Source organism: Taeniopygia guttata, chromosome 2 (genome assembly GCF_048771995.1).
Source record: "Taeniopygia guttata chromosome 2, bTaeGut7.mat, whole genome shotgun sequence".
In the NCBI taxonomy this organism is placed as follows: Eukaryota; Metazoa; Chordata; class Aves; order Passeriformes; family Estrildidae; genus Taeniopygia; species Taeniopygia guttata.
In genome coordinates, this window is record NC_133026.1 from 134,984,292 (window position 1) to 135,005,154 (window position 20,863).

The 20,863-nt window shown below is 34.4% G+C and overlaps 2 long non-coding RNA genes across 2 annotated transcripts; both read right to left on the reverse strand.

Annotated features, from left to right (window-relative positions):
• Positions 1–8,726: 8,726 nt before the first annotated feature.
• LOC140682471 (uncharacterized) lies at positions 8,727–11,260 on the reverse strand. The gene is made up of 2 exons (XR_012054255.1): positions 9,753–11,260; positions 8,727–9,309 (listed from the first exon to the last, which is right to left on the reverse strand). It is a non-coding gene; the product is annotated as an uncharacterized lncRNA (long non-coding RNA).
• Positions 11,261–11,269: 9 nt separating this feature from the next.
• On the reverse strand, positions 11,270–15,967 carry LOC140682470 (uncharacterized). The gene is made up of 3 exons (XR_012054254.1): positions 15,535–15,967; positions 13,575–13,735; positions 11,270–11,740 (listed from the first exon to the last, which is right to left on the reverse strand). It is a non-coding gene; the product is annotated as an uncharacterized lncRNA (long non-coding RNA).
• Positions 15,968–20,863: the final 4,896 nt, after the last annotated feature.

Genomic DNA, 20,863 nt, shown 5'->3' on the forward strand with positions numbered 1-20,863 from the left:
TTTAAATTTATTAATCATTTTCATCTATTTTTAAATTAAAATATTGAGAGGTTTAAAAAAAATCCAAATCTTGGGGGTGAGGGGAGGAGTTATCAACTATATTTTTAATGGCAATCCCAACAACTGAAGTAAACTCTTAAAGTCTTTGACCTGAATGCAAATTTTTTTTAAGTGGAATTTTCTTTGAGTAATACTTAAGTAATGGTGGTAGAATTGGACCTGATGCTTATCAAAAGAATATACTGTGACAGTTAAAACAAATAGCAAGATAGACAGAAAGATAAAATTATTCAATTTCATGTGTTTGTCAGACTGTGAAAATTAGGTTTAATCACTGCAATTTTCCTTCTAATCTTCAGATTCTAGAGATAGGCATATTAAAAATACATGGATTCAAAACTATTTTGTGTCATTTTTCAATTCAATGTCTTCAAACATAATTATAAAAATCAATTTTGGGTCTTTTAAAGCAAGAAATCACAGAGGCATTATTATTTTATGGGAAAACACTATATATATAAAAAGTATATAGTAGTCAGATTTACTTTCCTTTTCTTTCAGTGGTATAGCCTGACTGTTGAAAGAGCCCAAAGTTCACAGGACTGATTTGGTAGCACATGTATGGAATGTTACATTTTCATACACAGAACAATAGCTACTTTCAATAGTAATCATCTCACTTTTAGAAATGAAAATTTAGGCAACACTATGATAATCTCTCTTGTCTTCTCTGCAGCCAGTTGAATACAAAATGGCACTTTCTGGTGCAGCAAGAAAAGAGTCTGCTTGAAAGGCTGGTAAATAGATATTTAACTTTAATAGAAAAAATATTTTGTGCAGAATTAAAGTATTATAATTCCAAGACCAACACCTACAGAAAGAAGTAATCAGGAGATTTCATAGATGAAAAAGATCAGCCTAGAGATGTGCCACTATACAGACAATCTTGTTGGATAGGTAGAGCAAAGAAGTTGAATGTTAAAGAGAAAGGAAAGGTTGTATATAGAAATCGTTATTTAAATGTATGAGAACAGTATGTAAAGCAGAAAATCAGAAATGTATCCAGACCATTTTGGTTCCAGAACTGTGCTGATAACCTTGCATGTATGTTGAGACTATGTGATGGCCTTCTGAAAAAAGTTATTTTAAGTGAAAATGTGACAATCTCACACCTATGGTGGATATACAAAAAATCTAATAAAATAACAAAAGCAAGGTTTTTAGTTTAAGTCTTCCATAAAAGAAATAACATTGTCTTGCTCATTTTTATATTGATTTTCAATAGTTTAATTCCTATTATTAAGGAATAATTAGAAAGACATAGTAACTCCTTTTGTATATTTGAATTGGGTTTCATTAATAGATTTTGAATATATTTATGTTTTGATGTATGGCTTATATGAAAGCTTTCAGCATAATGGATACAAATGGCTACGCAAGCATAAACCAATTATATTATTTAATTACTTACCTAAGTCCTGTTATTTGCTTATGGCAGAAACAAATGTATGACCTTGGACAGAAATATATGGTAGCTACACGAGAAAAGATTTATGCTTTTGACAAATGCAGTTAGTTTGTTAATTTAAAATGTATATTGAGGAGATAACAATTAATTGTTAATACCAAAGTTCATTATAAGGTGGTTGTGTAGTGACACGGTGTTCATATGAGCACCAGTTAAAATAATTATTGATTTGACAATACTATTTTAGGTATTGTATCTATTTTAGTAATATTGTAAAATAGAGCGCTATCAGAATAAGGTTATTAAGAGAATTAGATCTTAAAATACACTTCATTGTAGTAAATAATTTTTTAAAAATATGTATGGTCTTCATAAATTCAGAAGATTAAAAAACATGTGGAAGAATATTTAAAGAATGTTAAAGTGATATCATTAGTGTCTGTAATATCCCTGACAAGCTGGAGAAGCTTAGAATGCAATTACATTAGAATTGTTTCTGATAACGTTAATATAATGTTTCACATTAATAATAAATTGTGAAATATATATAATCCAGTAACTGGAACAAATGAAATTAAAATATAATAAATTAAATAGATTTACTTTCATTTAACAGTCAACAAGCAGGGAGTGTTTCTGTTACAAAATAGGCCTTGTACCTTAGTGGAAAATTTTTTCATCACTGTGTCTTTGTTCATTTAAACATATAAAAGGTTTCAGCATTAAATGTTTCATGCTAGAAGAATATTTCCAAACCTTTTATTCAGTTTTAGTCAATACCTAGAAATTTTTTCTTCACTCTGATTAAAAAATATTCTGCAGAACGTAATATTTTTGTCTGGCTGGTACTATTTACAAAAAATATTGTTGAGGTTACTGTGTTAAAAAAAAAAAAAGGGAATCAGAACTAGACTACTCTCGAACCCATATAATAGTACATTGTCTGGTATGAGACCAAGACCATGTCTGAGGTCTTTGTATTGTTTGTGTTATCGGCACAGTTCTGGAACCAAATATGTTCTTATTTTTGTCCCTGATGCTATGCAATTTATACACATTTCCAAGACTCGCAAAAAATAGAAACCACAAGGAGACATGTAATATTACTCAATGTGGCCAAGAAATTCTTAGTTTCAAGAAAAATCGAACATGATACACTTATTTTAAGGGGTGAAATTACAAAGTAATTAAAGAAAAAGAAAAGAAAACTGCATTACATATCTTTGAAGACAGCAAGGAAGGCATAACAACCACCACAAAAAAGGAGTTGCTCTCATATTTAATTATATCAGAGGATAAGAGAAAAAAAAAAAAGAGATAGCCATGCTACACATGATTTTTACTTACAATTTTTATTTAGTTCCTATATTGAGATGGTCATTGGAAAGGCAGGAGAAGAATATTCTTGATGTTAAGAGGACTTGACTAGTAAAAGATGCAAAGTCATACTTTGATGTAAAATTTAGATGTTTTCTAATTCATACCTCTATATCTTCTAACGTAAAGTTAGTTTGAATATCAAATGAGCCAAAACTGTACTTCTGTGGTATTTCATAGACTGATTCATTATTTAGCAGAATCACAGAATAAAGTGAGTTGGAAGGGACCCACAAGGATCATCCAAGTCCAACTCCTGGTCCTACAAGAGTTACGCCATGTGCCTGAGAGTATGATCCAATATTAAACACATCAGTTCAAAATATCATGAACAAAATAAGAATGCTTATGCTTCTTAAGGATCATTCTCAGAATAAAGGGAAATACATAACATTATTTTTTAAATTTACTAGAAGTTCATAAACCCACTGGATACTAACACCAGTGCATATGACAGAAGTGAATCCTTTTGTACACTGCTTATATTGGCCCTTGCCTAATCTGTAGGCAATAAAAGCTATCCACTAGATAAGAGTGTATATTTTGAGATTATTAGATTTATTTTTACACTGAAGTTCATTTGCTCTTCATTGTAGTGAAATACGAACACAGTAAGCGAAACATGAGTCTTCCAATTTATTTTTTTTAATGTATTGTATGTGATCTATTTCATCGGGGAATGAGACTGACTTATATATACCTGTAGATTTTTCTTAAAGTGAGTTTAGGCTAAAAAACCAAAATGTTAAAAAAGCTGAGACTCCTGCACTGTATATAGATATCTCAAGAAATAGCATGTTTCTGGAAAAATACCAATCTCCCTTGAAACAAAATTTTATTTTGCTTCAGTTCATCTTATGAAGGTAATGACTTGTTTTGATTATCTTCAGAGACAAGGAGTTTTGTGACCAAGTGATATCTTCAAATATTAAATTCCTGTGGAAAATGAGAAATTTAAACTTTTGGAGGAGATTTAAACACATGCCAATGTAAAAGTAAATCAAATAAGTTTTTAAAGTTTGCTATAATTTTGACTGAATCATCTTTCTGTAAAATTATATTGCAAATTATATATTTAAGAGTTGACAGAAGATGTGATGTAGAAAGTGCAAAGGTTTGAGTGATAATGGAGAGTGAGTAGATATGGCCAAACAGTATTAATTCAGGAAACTACCAGTATGTGTCACCAGCAAGCCAGAGCATTTCAAACAAACGTTTATATGCCTTGATTTTAATAGTGAACATTATATAAGTCAACCACTGAAATATGGAAATCCCAGAAAATTAAAGCTGATGTGAATAATCATGAAAAATAGGTGCACATTTATGCTTATGAGAGCAATTTCATTAATCCCAGCACAATAGAAATTCTAGTGATTGAAATACTAGTGTATCATCCTGATGTGGTATTAGGCATTAACCAAAAATTCACATTCATGCTAAAATTTATAGATAAGAAAATTATGGTGATTTCCTTTCTCTCTGGAGCACAGAAAATAACCTGCATGTAAGAATCAAATCAGTATTTTTTTATGGTATTAAAAATATTATCAGGGGAAAAGTAATGTATTTTTTCCTTATGTTAAAACTCATGCTTATTATTATACTTTTTATTTTATACTTGGTTTCTCATTCAAGATTAAGTTTCTGCTACAATAAGTAGCAAATAATTTTTTATTTCTTAATTTCTCATTTTTATTTACAACTTTATAGTACATTGTGAGTCTAAATAACTTCCTTCTTGAGCTGAAGAATCCTGTTTTTCCATACATTTAAAGTATTCTGTATTACTGAAAAACCTTACCACGTTGTTTCATCTTTTTGAGGAGATACTTTGATGAGATACCATGGCTTTAGACATCAGAATGTATTTTCTATACTCTACTTAAAAAATCTGAAATTTTACCAAAAACATAAAAAAAAATATTTAACAAGAGCGTCCAATAATTCTTTTCAGAAATGGTAATATCATCTTCATTCCTTCTTTAAATTCTCATTGAATGTCTCAAATGTCTAAATAATTTTTGAATTAATAAAAAAATACTATTTTTTCTAAATATCTTTAGAATAAATAGTTGTACATTCTAAAGATGCTATTCCACGTACCTGTCTTCTCTGTTAATTATATACTTTTCTAATTTTCCTATTAAAAATCACACTTTTTTCCCTATATTTTCTAGTTCTTCAGAGAAATTTAAAATATTTGCATGCATGATGATCCATTCCTGTTGTCCACAGTATTTCTTGAATAAGAGTAAATAGATTGATTATATTTTTAAATAGTGCTTGGTCCAACTTTTCAGTTTACTCATCCTCACCTTCAGGAAGATATTATTTCTTAAGATGGCATTACAAACAAAGCCTCTGGAAAGAAATTGCCTTTGACTTGTTTGTATTAAACTCCAAGGTGAAGAAGGATTTTAGAGTTTTTCTCACCAATTTCCTTGAATGGTCGTTTTCACCAATTACTCATGTGCCCTCAATTTCTCTCAAGTGTTTCTTACAGAGCTGTGAAAAAGATTTTATTAGTAGTTTTCACATTCCTCCTTCATCTTCTGGCCTCATTTTTTACAGTTTTACTATTTACTTGTCAGAAATCTCTTTTTTTCATTTCTTATATGGTTTGGAGATGACTTCCACTTTTTGAAGGATATATTATACTTCTAATCTTTCCCTTTATTCTGCTATGTAAGGTTTTATTTTGTCCCTTTACTTTAACTCTGAAATTCTATTATGGTGTGTCTCAAAAAGATTCTCTTACGCTTCATTTTACCCATTCTGCTTCTTGCAGATTTGCCTGTGCAGCATTTATATTTTAACTAAGTTCCCTTTCTGAATTAACTATGAATGCTGTTATTACCTGAGACAGTAATAAGTCGTAGTGGCCTCAGCTTATGAAAAATGTTGGCTAGTCTAAATATCTCTCTAATTTTAAAACAGATATAAAATTAACAAAAATATCTAAATTACAAATTCTTTTCTATAAAAATAACCCTGATTCAGTTTATTTTCTATTTATAAAAAAAGATTAAATATATACAGGAGTTTTATTACAGTGATTCAGGAGAAAGACAAAGGCAAGACAGGGCAGGCCAAGCAAGGCAGGGTAAGCAAGGAATGAGAAGGCAGCTACTGTTGAGATTAATTTCTTCTTCAAAGCAGAATATATTGGTCTATTTTTAGTTTGTTATTTGAATCACTGTTATAATTCCCAACTATTTATCACTTACATTTCTTAGTGAAAACAAACTCAGTTTGTCACTGGCTTTTTTTTTTTTTTTTTTTTTCTGAGAAACTCTTTATCCTAAGGAGAAAATCCAGAGGAAAAGAAAGTTGGAGGAAAGAGAATAGATCTTTTTTGCCTACATATTGCAAACTTGCTTAAATAACTTCAGGTCACCAATGTGCTTACTTGGCACCTCTTCTCAGGATAGTGTGCTCAGGGACAGCTGGGAACCTACATTTGTCCTCTGTACCTGTCATTTCCTCATACCACCTCAGCTTTTTCTTTGTACTTTTCTGTCTGACAGATTAAAAAGCAGAAAACCCCATTTTGCACAGCTTGATTCACACAGGAGTCTCATTACCTATTCTCCCATGTACACTCCCCTTATTTATTCTGTCTTCTGAGGAAACATCAGAAAAATGACTCATGCACAGAAGGGAGCACCCATCCAGTTATTCTGGAGGGAACTGATAGACCCACTACCTGTTAAATGATCAGCTCAGTTGCAGTTGCTTCAATTGAAGAATATAGCCACAACATGTGGGAAGAATCATGAATCAGAAATTACTAAATTCAGAGCTATTACCATGAATCATGCTGTCACCTCAATGCAGGAATTGTCATTCTAGTGCTGCTCCCAGCATGCAGAAAGAGAGTGAACTGTATTAATTTATAAAAAAATGCCATTTGCAGAGTGTGATTTTCATAAATATATTAGACCAATAGGTGCCACCATTGCACTGTGACAGTCACACAAAGTCTGAAAGAAAAAATGAGAGGAACTCTTTTGTTTCATAGTTCAGAAAATGCATTTTCTGGGGGGAAAAATAAGTAGGTTTATTTTTGTTTTCTCTTGGAAAAAGCAATTTTGGAAATGTAATTTTGTTTTTGGGGTTCTCCTTTTGGTTTCTTTTCTGTCCTCTTTTTTCTGTCTGATTTATTCTAGTCACAATGTCACAACCTTGACATTTCTTTGTAATCATTCAAAGCCTTTGATCACAAGTATCCAAATGAATTAAGCTTTAGTAAAGTGTGAGGATGTGCCTTTGTGTCATTTTGCTGCTGAGCCAACACTACCAGAGAATAACTTTGTTTGATTAATTTCTCATTCCTTTGGTGACCTAAATAGGGCTGCTCTTACAATTCTTTATTGGACTTTTTTTTTATGGAAGTCACAGTAAATATACTGTTCAAGTTACAAGGTACCATGGAAAATTCTGTTGAGAACAGAATGTTTTGATATTGGTATTCCTTTGTTCCAAATGTAAAGAATGGAAGTATGGCTTTTGGATATATTACTGACTTCTGTGCCCATAGTAGATTATGTTTCAAAGCCTCTGAGTACTGCTATTTACTAGGTAAAGATTGAAGAGAACAGCAATCTTCACAGTTAGAAATTCTGGAACTTAATTATTGATCCACTTACATTGCTTTAGAGCATACCATATTAAATGCAATTTCTCTTTCTATTTGTAGGCAACTGTAATATCCTGGTACTGAGAAATCACTTATACATATACGTTTGCAAAGCCAATTAGATGATAAAGGAAGTTTCCTACACTACTCAGCTTACTAATTCAAACCCAATTTAGTTTGAGTCTCCAAGATGAGAAGAAAAATCCATAATCAATATATTTTCAGTTCTGATCTTTCAGTTCTTAACTCTTCTAGATGAATCAGCAATTATTGAAGGTTTGTGTGTAATTGAAATGGATGTAGAAAAATATGATAAAGCAACTTTACTTTGTAGTAATTCTAAAATAATTTACTAGCATTAAATCAATAGCAGTATGACCTGAATTACACCAAACAACATAAAGATGAAAGACTTGCCCTACTTTGGTTATTTAGTCTTATCTACATGTCCATATTTAATTTGGTTTTATTTTGCTTAATCCTGTAATGTGTTGCTAATATACTAGTTGGAATGCCCCACTCAATCACTTTCACATTGCACAGGTATCTAGGGACCCCAAGTTTTTCCCAGTAAACAAATCAGTTTTTCCATCTTTTCCATGAAACCATTGTCAGGGAAGAAAAGCAGATCTATAATGTTCCACATCTAAGCGAGTCAATGCCAGTGTGATGAGGAATGCTAGGGGAGACCTTAAAAACACCCTGCTTATTGGCTGACAACAGTTCAAAATGCTTGCACACATCAGTGCAGCTCAATGTCTGGACCAATATGCATTATTTTTTTTAAATAGTTTAATTAATCAAAATTAATTTCTGCTATATCGCTGCCTTATCCAAAAAAGGCATTCCATATGTTGTTGGTTGCTTTTTTCCCAGTAAATTTATGCCAGCTCATGTATCTCTGCACTGTTTTCCCTACAGAAGGCTGCTTGGAAATATGTGCAACAGTAAACTAAATAGGCTAAGGAAATGTGCTGATACACCATAATTATTATCATTTGCTCAACTACAAATTGGCAGTTTTGGTCTTTGTCAGCAGTACAGCGGCACCCCCCAGGCAGTGTCTGGGTGCAGCCTGGGGGTTAGCTCAGTGTTTGACATGGGCCAAACCCCAGGCACCCTTGAAAGTCACTCACTCACTCTCCCCTGCCACAACTCAGCAGAGGGGAGAAAAATGTGATGAAGGTTTCATGAGTTGACATAAGAACCAGAAGAAAACACTCCAAGGGCAAAGGAGGCTTATCTTAGAAATACAAAGTGAGTTTATTACCAACAAAATCAGAGGAGGTTAATGAAAAGTAAAATAAACCCTTAAAAAACACTTTTTTTCCCCCCAACCGCTACCTCCTTCCCACTGACAGCGCTGGGAAACAGGGCATGGGGGTTTTGTTCAGTTCATCACCCAATGATGACTGGGTGCACAGAGGCACAGCTGCTTCACCATGGTCCGCACCCCAGCTTGCAGGGGAACCTCATCTCCAGTGTCTGTAGCACCTCCTGCCCCTACTTCTCACTGACCTTGCTGTCTCCATGTTGTTTTCCTTCACGTGTTCTCACCTCCTCTTCTTCTCTGGCTGGAATTAAAACTGTAACACCAAGTTGGTTTGATTTTCTTCTTAAATATGTTATCACAGAGGAGTTACCATCATCTCTGCTTGGCCCAGGCTCAGCCAGCAACTTGTCCATCTTCAGAGCCATCAGGAATTGGCTCTGCTGGACATAGGGGAAACTTCCAGAAGCTTCTCACAGAAGCTACCTCTGTGGTCCCCAGCTACCAAAACCAGGCTGTGCAAAACCAACGTTGTCAGGAGGACTACTAAACCTGGGTGAGAGAAATCCAAGTCTAAAGAGAGGGAAACCTGAAATATTTCAACATTGGCAGTCAGACTTCAGTTACAAAACATCTTAGTGCCACTGACATGTTTATGTTTTTATTTCATATGAAATATTTCATGATGCACAAACCTTCCTTTGTTTCTGTCAGCTAATATTTTCACTAAAAATACAGATAGCTTTTGCTGAGGAACTTTCAGAATCTATCTGTCTGTCAGCTCATACATCAGGAAAGGCAGGCATACCACCAGTAAGAGATAGAGAAGATCAACTGAGATGCAAAAGGCAAGCTTAGAGGAAAAGATGAGTCAATGATGTGATCAATCAAGACTATTTAATGTACCAGGCTTCAGTTCTCAGTGAAGTTGACTAGACATCTAACTCCAGAGTAAGGGTAATAATGAAAGACCCTAAATATAGCAAAATACTTACCCTGCTCTGCTTTCTGTCTGTGCTCTGGTCCGGAAAACCAATTCCACTTCTTTCATGCTCACTGGCCTTTCCTTCTTAATTTGCATGCAGGAAACCATCTCCTTATTCTAAACCATCAAGACTTTAGTTCTAAAGGGGTCTGCTTTGGTTAAGCATTTCAATGGTTTTCCTACTAATTGCAACAACATGTCATAAAATAGTAAGCCAGAAAAATCTACATTGTGTTTCCAAACTCTACTTGCAGTAAACCCCATAGCAAACCCAAATCTTTTATTTGTTAGTGTTTTGCAGCACTGAATGTTGATGCAGAACAATTATAGAAGCCTCTCTGTCCTCTTTCAGTAACATAATTATAGATCTTCTGGAAATGGGTTGTACACCGAGGATTATCAGCTCTGGTTCCTAATGAGACAGTAAGGTTCAAAATAAAAGACTCTTCTAAAGCAGAGCTTCTGAAAACAAAAGGAGACATCTAAAAACAAAAGTGGTAAAATATTTTGAAATAAGTATTATAGATTCTTGTAACTCATGGGCAGTCATTTTACAGAACTTTGTGATACACTTTTAATTAAAATCACTGATATCACTGGAACAGCTGTCACATAAAAACAAGTAAATCGGTTTTCTGGACTTCTCAAGTATATGTTCTTCCTCTTGCAAGTCTTTATGATCACCAGTATTTTGAAGCAGTCCTTTAGTATTTTTGTCAACATCTTAAAGAGAAATATTTAAGTCATATTATCCTGCCATTTTTTTAAATTTTTCTCTGAGACTACAGCAAAAGTGGAAACATTTGACAATTTTATTCTTTTTCTGGGAAAAGCTCTTAGTTAATGGAATGTTCAGACCTCTTAAGATCTCTTGCTTAACTCCTTCTGCTGTATCTCTGCATATCTTGCTTTCTCTTTTTACTTGGACCTATTTCAGGAAACATTTGAGCAAATGGTCCTTGTCATAAAGAATGATGTCATCTCATCTGATGCCTAAATCAGAATGCATGTATATCTTTATCTGAGTAGAAATTTTCTTTAGCCGAGTAGAAATTTGTTGGGTGCTTAACATGAACCAACTGATTAAAGGCTTATTTTTTGTCTATATAGTCCAAACCAGAATCTATTCTTCTTGTCCAGTTAAGATATATGTAATCAAAATGTTTATTGCACTGGTATTCAATATCATATTTCTTGAAAACCATCTCTATATTTATTTTCCATATATGGATGGTGCCATTGACATCAGAGCATTTGATCACAAGGCAAAGTCTTATGAAATATTAAGTAATCTCAGATCCTTTTGTATTACTAGGACATCAGTTGAATGATTGGTTTTAGTACACTTGTTTTTCAGGTTGTCTGGAAGAAATCCTAATGAATCATCAGGAATCAATGCAGGCGCACAGAGTGTGGCATCCCTTTCTTTCATTGTAATTATAGATTAGGTGTTTCTTCTTGTGGAAAATTCTCTAAGGAAGTTTTCATAAGGATGCCTTTTCAGGGACTTCTGTTTGTTTGTTTGCTCAGCAGGGTTAACCCAGGAAATTTAGGACAGTGAATATTCATGAAATTTTCTGTTCAAAATCTCTTCAGTCCTCAAATGAGAGTCTCATGATGAAAATTGAAGAAATTTATTTTTAAGGGAACTTTAAGGTCGTTTTTTTCTGAAGATCTCATACAAATAGTGGTCTAAACCTAAATAAAGTTCACATCTCTTTTTAGCTCTACTACAAGTGTACAGCAGTATTACAGCAGTGTGGAGCCTTCTGACATTCAGACCATCCTGAGAACAGGCTGCTGAGCCAGAGTGTGGGGGAGACCCAAAATAAGAAGGACCTGGACCTGTTGAAATGAGTTCAGAGGAGGGGCTGAAGAGGGTCAGAGGGCTGGAGAACTTCTCCTGTGAGGACAGTCTGGGGGTGTTGGTGTTGTTCAGCCTGGAGAAGAGCAGGCTCTGGGGAGATGTTAGAGCATCTTCCAGTACTTGAATGGGGCCTGCAAGAGAGTGGCAAAGGGGCTTTTGACAACAGTTTGTAATGGTATGACAAGGGGGAATGACTTTAAACTGAAAGATAGAATTGTATTAGATATTAGGAAAAAATCTTTTCTGGGAGAGTGGTGAGGCACTGGAACAGGTTGCCCAGAGAAGTTAAGGATGCCCCATCCATAGAAGTTTTCAAGGCCAGTTTGGATTGGGCTTTGAATAACCTGGTCTTGAGTAACCTTGTTCCCTAGGCTGAATACCAGAAGTAAAGTCATCTAGTCCATAAGACATTGTTTGGAATTTTATGTAGAGTTTTCACTGACTGATTCACCTTTTCAGTATAGCTACAAGAAAATATTTAAATAAAATATACTATTAAAAATAGAGGGCAGATAATTACCTTGTCACTTCATGCAATTTACAAGAGCAGACAATGTAATGTAAAAAGCTCTAGTTTTAAAAATAAGATTCAGAATTTTGGGCTCTTTTACATGTCAGATATATTAAAACTATTCTTAGAGAAACAGAGGAATACATTAAGGAAATATTTTATTTGTTTTGGGCAAATATTAAATGAGCAGAGTGAGATTCATAAGCTTTCTCATCAAAAGTTTCTGAAAGAATAAATGTCTTAGATTTCAATATATCTTCCTATATCCTTCAGCAAATCTTTGCCATGCAACCAGCTAGAAAAAACCAAGCAGGGCAGCAGCTATTCCTCTGTAATTAAAATCTGCACTCTGTGAAAATTAGAGACCAGTAGCAGTAATGAACAATTATGCAATGAGTTGCTGCTTTGCGCAGCTGAGACACAGAGCTCACAAACCTTTTACTAAATCAGTTCATGAGTCAAAGAGAGTCCAGGTGACATGTTTCTTAGCTAGGACTCTGTATGCATCAACAGTGGAAAATCTGATGGCATGAGTTCAGATGTCTCAGAATCCGCTTAAAGTGAACAGAATGAAGTGAAAATGTTTTGATGGAGTGTTTTGATTCTAAAAAGAAAACATTTCAATGGTTCAAGAAATACTAATGTATTAATTACATTTTCATACATTAATAATTATTTTTGAGAGACTGAGACCCCCAGATTTTAAGCTGCACAAACATAGTTAGAGGGAAAATTAACAGACTATTATTTATGCCACCAGTCCATTGAACCAGTAAGTCACCTTAATGAATGATCAGTCTGGGAGATTAGTTTACCAGAACTAACACTCACTGGTGGGTCAGTTAAATGAATAATGATTTGACTAGGAAAATAGGAAGGGGAAGGGAAAGGGAAACACTGGTTATAAAATGATTTTTATTTATGTCCAAGCAGGTATTCACATTTTGGGGCATGAAGGAGTGCATCATAGATGCATTGAATCATAGAATGGCCTGGTTTAGAAGGAATCATAAATATAATCTAGTTCAAGTGCCTGCCATACCCAGGGACACCTCCCACTAGATCCAGTTGCTTAAAGCCCCAACCAGTGTGCCTTGAACACTTAGGGAACAGGGCATCAGCCCCATCATAGCAATGAATTTCTTGCTAACATCTAGTCCAAATGGCTCTTTTAAGTTTAAAATTTGCCCCTATTGCTATCAGTCCATGTAAAATAATTATGCTATTCCATTGAGACAGTGCTGTCCTATAGGAAAATGGTACATTTTACTGTCTTATATGGCAATTCTCTCTGCCCAATTAAGTGTGAGAAGTAACTAGTTCCCCATCTGAACCCATCCCTGCACATTCAGGTTATTCAGAATTGATCTATACAGTGTATGACAAGCAGAGTGAGGCATCTGTCTTCACATACATGCCAAGTCCCCTGTTCCCAGACCTAGAAAAGGCAATACCTGCTGTGCAAGCAGTCCTTCTGAGCAGATGTTGTGCATCCTGGAGTTCCTTGAGTTTTCATAAACAAGGAGTAATAAAGCTTATCTCATCTTCATTCCCTTGAACTCTTCACCAAAGAAACACCATGTCATTGGCCTCGAGAAGTTGCTAGCTGTAGTTTCTAAATTTATAAAAAATTTAGAATCTCTCATCAAAGAACACAATAAAATACATCAGTTTGGAGGGTTTTCTTTGGTATGTTTGGAGTTATTCTGGTTGGTTGGTTGGTTTGTTGGTTGGTTGGTTGGTTGATTGGGGTTTTTTTATATCTATATAGAAATGGACTGTTGATTTCCCTTATGAATTGGTTTGGACGCTACCTCAACAGGTTCTGCCTAGTGAGTTCTTGCTTTGATTTTTTTTTCCTCTTTAGCAGATTAAGTATAGACCAAGGGATCTGATAAAGAACGGAATGAGATTCAGTAGAGGTCTGTCAATCTGAACTAAAACTAAAACTCCCTTTTTAAAAGTAATAAAGATTTGATTTTTTGTTTAATTGAAACTTCTAAATTGAAATTAGCACTGATAGCTTAAACAGTCTCAGTAATAAAATCATCAGTCTCAATAAACATAACTGCTGTTAACTTTGTGAATTTTATAGGAGCATCAGTTTTATGTATTTATGCAAATATCTTTACATTACTTGCTGTGTATAAAATTTGAAGGCAATTTCTTTAGTGCTCTAAAAAAATCTGAAGTAATTTGATTTTTTTTATAAGATGACTATCAAGTGCATATCCAAGCAACAATGTGTTACATACAAATTCATCATGTTATATATGACTGTGTCAGAGGCCAAGCACTGTCAGGGGTTCTAGATAAGCTGACAGATAGCAAAATAAAAAGGAGACTTTTGTGCCAGATCAACATTTCATGGATTTAAGGCAACATTTTTTTTTCCTTTCTTTTTAAGTAGAGCTATATAAGACAAAATAACAATGTACCCAAATTGATTGGGATTTCATTGGACACAGAATAGATATGAAAAAAAGTTTGGTTTTGCAAAATAAATTACTTTTTATTTATCCAAATGAAAATTATTTCTTATCTGAAAGTCTATTACATTTTGTAGATAATTTTTAGTTTTCTGAAAAATAAGACATTCAGTACTAGACCAATTACTCAAATCTAAACCCAAATTAGAGAAAAGATTAACAGAATACTCAAGTTGGGGAGAATCATTGCTGGTGCCAATGACCTATTAATTGATACATAAGTAGCTGATTTATGGTTTTGTGCTTTTTATGACTTATTCAGGTCTTAAAGACTGATACATAAACCTTTTAAAAGCAATTTTAAATTATCTCAAAAATGCTACCACTGTCAGCGAAATTCTCCAGATAACTCATTTCAGATCTCATGACTGCCTGGACCTGAATTCCAGAAACTGAGATGTGACTGCCTAGACTGTAGTTTCCCCACACTCTCTTTCTTTCCTTTTATTGAAAAAGGTCTGAAGACATCAGCCAGCTCCATCAGCACCTGCAACTGCAAACCATCCTGTGCTGTGGACTTGTGTCAGACCAAGTGGGTCAAGTGATCTCTCACTCAGCCTTGGCTTTGACTTCCACAAAGACCTAGGAATAAAGCTTTCAAAAAACCCCACTGAGCACCTCATCTTTCTCTATGTCTATCATCACCAGGTCCTCTCCCCACTAAGCAGTTGACAGCAGTGCACTCAACATTCCTTTTCCTGACAGTGAAGTTCTATAAGCTTGTCCTCCTGCCCTTGACATCTTTTCTGAGTGCTAACTCTCACTCTGCTTTGGCTTTTGGATCTCCAACCCAGCACATACAAGCAACGTCTCTTTGGTACCCCTCAAGTGGCCAGTTCTTGCCTCCACCCCTCCTTGCACCTCTTTTCTGCATCTGAGCTCAGTCAGGAGTTCCTTGTTTATCTGCACCAACCTTCTGCCTCACCTGGTCAATTTCCTGCATGACAGAATGAATCTTTGTTTTGAGGACATAGTCCTTGGAGGTCTCTGCCACCTGCTCTCTGGTGGCATTTTTCTTTTCAGGAGAGTCTCCCACAGGATGTCACCAAGCAGAGCACTAAAACTGGAATCCTCTCCAGAGGCTTGTGGTTGTAGATCTCTTGTTTTTCTTGCTCATTTTTCTTGCTCATTTTTCTCAGGATCTCAAACAGCATTTTCTCATAGGAGCTGAAGTCGGGGCTGCCCTCAACAGGCACTTCATCAATCAATTCTTCTTAATTCATGTGAAATAAACACAGGACAACTGCTTCTGTAGATTCCTGGCATCAAAAAATTGTTTTGGTTCTCAGCAGAAACTTTGTATAAAGTTCTTATCTCAAAGTTAGCAAGCCAGATGAGAAAGGGGGGTGTGTGTGTGTGTGTGTGTTGCTGTTATTAACTGTGTTAATTGTTTATTAACTATTCTAACTGTGATAGTTGTTCATTAACTATTCTCACAAATGGCCCCCTACTTGTTTGTGAGCCGCAAGACTTTGCTGTACCTGATATTCTGGTATTATCTTATTCGTATGATTTTCCTTCCAATAAACATTTGCTTTTAATGAAAATTTTTTGGTTTTTTTTTTAAAGAGGAAAAAATGTAATCACAAAACACAATTAATTTCTAATATTTATATTTTCAACCTAAATATACAAAAAATCCCCAAAAACATTCTTGCGCCTTTCCTCCTAGGCATAATTGTTTCAGATTGAATATGGGGAGGATATTTTATATAGGCTTTCTCATGTTTATTTTATGCATATTGAAACATACATATGAATTTTCGACCTTTAGGTCTAGTACTGTATTAGCCTAATTTAATTTTAAAAAGGCTTCACAGTGCCTTATGAAGTAGGACTTTTTGTACTCCTCAGCTATCTAAAGTAAGGGGTTTTTCGGCTTAGAGCTAATAGAAAAAAAGTGAAAATATGCCTTCAAAATAAAATAAAAAATAATAAAACAAAAATTACTTTGACTTAAGGCCCTTTCTTTTCCTCTGGTTATTATGGTAGGCCTATTCTTTTCCTTTCCCCTTTAGCAAAAAAGTTGCAACATTCAGGTTTTATTCAAGTAGAAAACATTGAATAACATGTAAGAAATCCTGAGTAACATCTGTGATTTAGTCAGTTTGCTAATAAAACATGACAAGGTATATAGAGTGTCTACTCCCCAGGAACTGGCTGGACATTAGATATTGTATGAGCACTAAACATAAATAATAAATCTTCTTGCCTTGCTTCACTTCTCCATGTAGCTTCACTTTTCTTCATTAAACTGACTTTATCTTAATCCATGAGTTTTTGATCCTATTTTCTCTGCTGTCCTGCAGGGGAGGGGGAGTCAGAGAGTGGTTCAGTGGGCACTTAGCAGCCAGACAAAGTCAACCCATCACACTAACAAGAAAAAAAAATAACCCAGGGTTTTAATACCTCCATGAATATAAAAGAGAACATGATGCAATTATTAAATTAATGTTGACAAGGCATGCAGATTGATACAAAATCACTTAGACATATATCTTGGTAAACATTTGTTAAATCCCTTCTTCAAAAATTACGCTGAAAGAACTTTAGCAGTTTTCTATGACCTTAATAGTGGTGGTGGAGATCAGTTAGGTGTTGGGTCAAGACATTCATAATGCATCATAATGAAAAAAGATCCCTTAAAATGAACGTAAAGAGTTTTTTGTTTAGATGGAGACAAGTGAAATTGCTTTGATTCTGATGGCATTTTCATGAATGACAGAATTACATTTTTATGTTCTTTATATGTATAGATTTTAATATATATAATTTATAGAAAATCAATATGCATAGTTTATGTGCATTTAATGTTTCTGGGAAAATATTATTGTAAATCAATATGAAACCCTTAGTAACAAGTGGTAATAGGAAATACTGAAAAGTAGTTAATTACATTGCAACTATTTGCAACAAAATAATATATAATTCGGAATCAGAGTTCATGTCTAGATGCACATTTTGTAAAGTATATATTCATTAAAGCTCTTACTAAAGCATCCGAAAACTGCACCTATGAAAAAATATTTTGTTAAGCAAGTGTTAAATGTTCAATTGTGTGTCTAATCACATGTAAATCCATTAAGTTCTTACTACAAACTTTTTATTTTCTCTTTTTTTTTAAATCTGTTTTTGTTAGGTTAAAATGAGAAATATCTAATACTGCTAGATACTTGTCTGTCCCATGCATGCTGTAATAAATATTTGCATAGGCTAATCATTTCTTATAAATCTCATGAGATTTTACCTCTGTTTCAAATATGCAAATGACTGTATAAGGAATCATCAGATCAGTGTGCTTCCAGCATTTCCTGAAAATATGTCTAATTTATCCTTCCTAATTCCTTTTCCTCAGTATGCATAAGATTTCAGTTAGCAGTCTTATCATGGTACTCCATCAAACAATCAGAACAAACTCTGCTTAGAATACATTGCACTTCATACATCGAAGTGCAGTTGAGCTTGAGCACTTTTATAGATAGGGAACAAAAAGCTGAAGGTGGTGAAAGTCCCTAATTACTTAAATGGCACAGGATTAGGCCACTAGAGGATTCTGTATATTGGAGTATCTATGTTGCATTATAGCTTGTTAATAATTGAATTTTTAAAAGCCAGAATATCATGAGAAAAAAAAATGCTAAAATTTCAGTCAATAGATTTTACTACTTGGTGCCAAAACATACATTAACAGTTATCTGTTCAGTTGACCAACAAGAAATTCCCCCACCTTTTAAGAGCTGAAGATGCAAAAAACACAAAATTCCTGTAAGTTTATTAACTTCTTGGTGTGTTTAGATAGAAGCAATGCCCTGTCAGATAAAACATAATATTAATACTACATGACAAATTGTAATTCATTGTAACATGTTGTGATGCACTAATAAAATACAGTGTTTAAATGTGTATTACCTATGGCAAACTAAGTCCTGTCAAAACTAATACAAATAAAATATTTTCCTGTCACTGAGGAATAGAATTTATTTTTATGCTATTTCTTTCTGGCATGCAAATGCATTGGGGTACTGATAAGGTAAGTTTAAGAGCTATTTCTGTCTAAAGAAGTGGAATTTAGAGAAAGATCAAAAACATTTGGAGAAAGTTGGAAATTATGAAAGAGAGGCACAGGATGAAAATGTTGCACTTGGCTGGCTGAGGTCACATATGACATGGCATAACCTATACACCTGCAGTGAGATGCTATTGAGTTTCTCATATCATGCCTGAATACTGTTCTCAGAAACATTGTTGTCAGAAAAGATTCAGCTGAAATAAAATGTTGATTAACAGACATAGTGACATTTCCCATGAGTAGAACCTGTGGCAGTTTTGCGTCTGGCTGGTATTTGGAAGATATTTCAGCTATTTTTCAAGTTCATCTCCAGTTGAAGATGACTAATGTGCTAACTATAAAGGATTGCTGGAAGCTAAGCTCCGGGGCTGCTTGAGAGCATAAACTTTAGCTCATAGCTATTCTGACCAGACTTCCAAGTAAGGAACAGTTATAGAGAATAGTTTCTGAATATTGTGTGCTTGGGAAGATCAGCATGCCTGCCAGCAAATCTCACTGCTAGAAGTCTTTGCCCACTTCCCAAAATTGAATTCTGTCACTCTCTTCTAAATCCTCTAAAACTTCGTGCCTAAGCTCACACACATCTTGGTGTGCACACTTAAGCTGATTCTTTTTTTGCTTAAGTTCCAGCCAGCATTGCTTTTCTATGTGCTTCATATTATGCTTGCTGTTTTATTTTAGCTTTTCTAGCAGGTGAGATCCATTTTCCCTACTAAAATATCTTTACCAAGACATTTCTTATACATTTCTTGTGTCTGAAGGAATTACTGAAAATTAGGAATCACAGTAATGATCACTGCATATTATCTACACATATGTAAGTAAATACACACATATACATGTACAAATATATATATGCTTTGATATTCATTATAATCATAACTGCTTATCAAAAATCTCTTATCTTCCAAAGGAGGCAACACAGTTTCCAGAGATGATTTGATAACTCAGCAGCAGAGCTTTTTAAAGTAGGGAAGTTGAGTTGCAGATCCACACAATGCTTGGGATCTTTGCCAGGGTATGGTTCATGAAAAGGACTGGTCTTCCCAGGAAAGGGCCAAGCCAGCAGATGACTACATACACAAAGTGAATGATCTAGGCTGGAGATGCCATCCCACTCATAATCAGGAAGGATAAAAGTATTAAACCTTCAGTTAAAACCCTTGAATTTCCTAGCTGAGATTTGAGAATTATCTTCCCTAGTTCAAAATTTGATTGGTGTAAAACATGTAGATCCAAAATATTGGAATGGGAAAATCCTTGACATACCTCATGTATTCCAACCTTGGTCACCTTTTTGATCTGATGTTACCAGTAGGGTCGCAAAACTAATTTTATAAAATTCCTTCTAAACTTAATAATTGTGCATACATTTTAGTTGCACTCTTAATTTTTTATAGTTTTTTGGTGTACACTTCTGTGGAAGAGGTTTTTGACAAAAGATTTAAATTCTGTATCTATTAAAAAGGTGATTTTGATTAAAAGGTATTATTTACCTAGTACACACCTGCACAATTAAAGTAAGTTACTTTAATTGCTTTTTAGTCATGTTTCTAATAGAACTGCTGTTCTATTTACGACTGTTGAAGTAAGAAGCAATCTTGTGGTAAATAATTGATCTCTTCTCTGTGGTGAGCAGTGACAGGTCCTGAGGGGATGGTTTGAAGTTTCTCCAGGGGAGGTTTAGGTTGGATATTAGAAAAATGTTCTTCACCCCAGAGGGTGGCTGGGCACTGGAACAGCTTCCCCAGGGAAGTGATCACAGCACCAAGCCTGAGACACTTAGAGAAACATTTGGACAATACTCTCAGGCATATGGTGTGACTCTTGGTTATGGTCCAATGCAGGACTCAACGATCCTCGAGTGTCCCTTCCAATGGAGCTTATTCCGTGATTCTGTGATCTATTTGAGTTTAAAGATTAAATGAGAGTACAGATAATCAGAAAATAAACATCACTACTATGGTCATGGTAGTGAACCAAAGTTTGAACTGAACTGAAAGTTCAGGGAGGAGAATCATCAGATTAATTAAAAGCCAGATAAGAAACTCCTGTTAAGCAAAACATTGGAGAGATTGTCTAAGTAATCTTAAAGTAATTTATACTCAGATTAATGTTTAATTTATTCTTTTACATGGCAAAAAAGCATTTTTCTCTTCAACTAATCCTGGCCATTATCACCCCT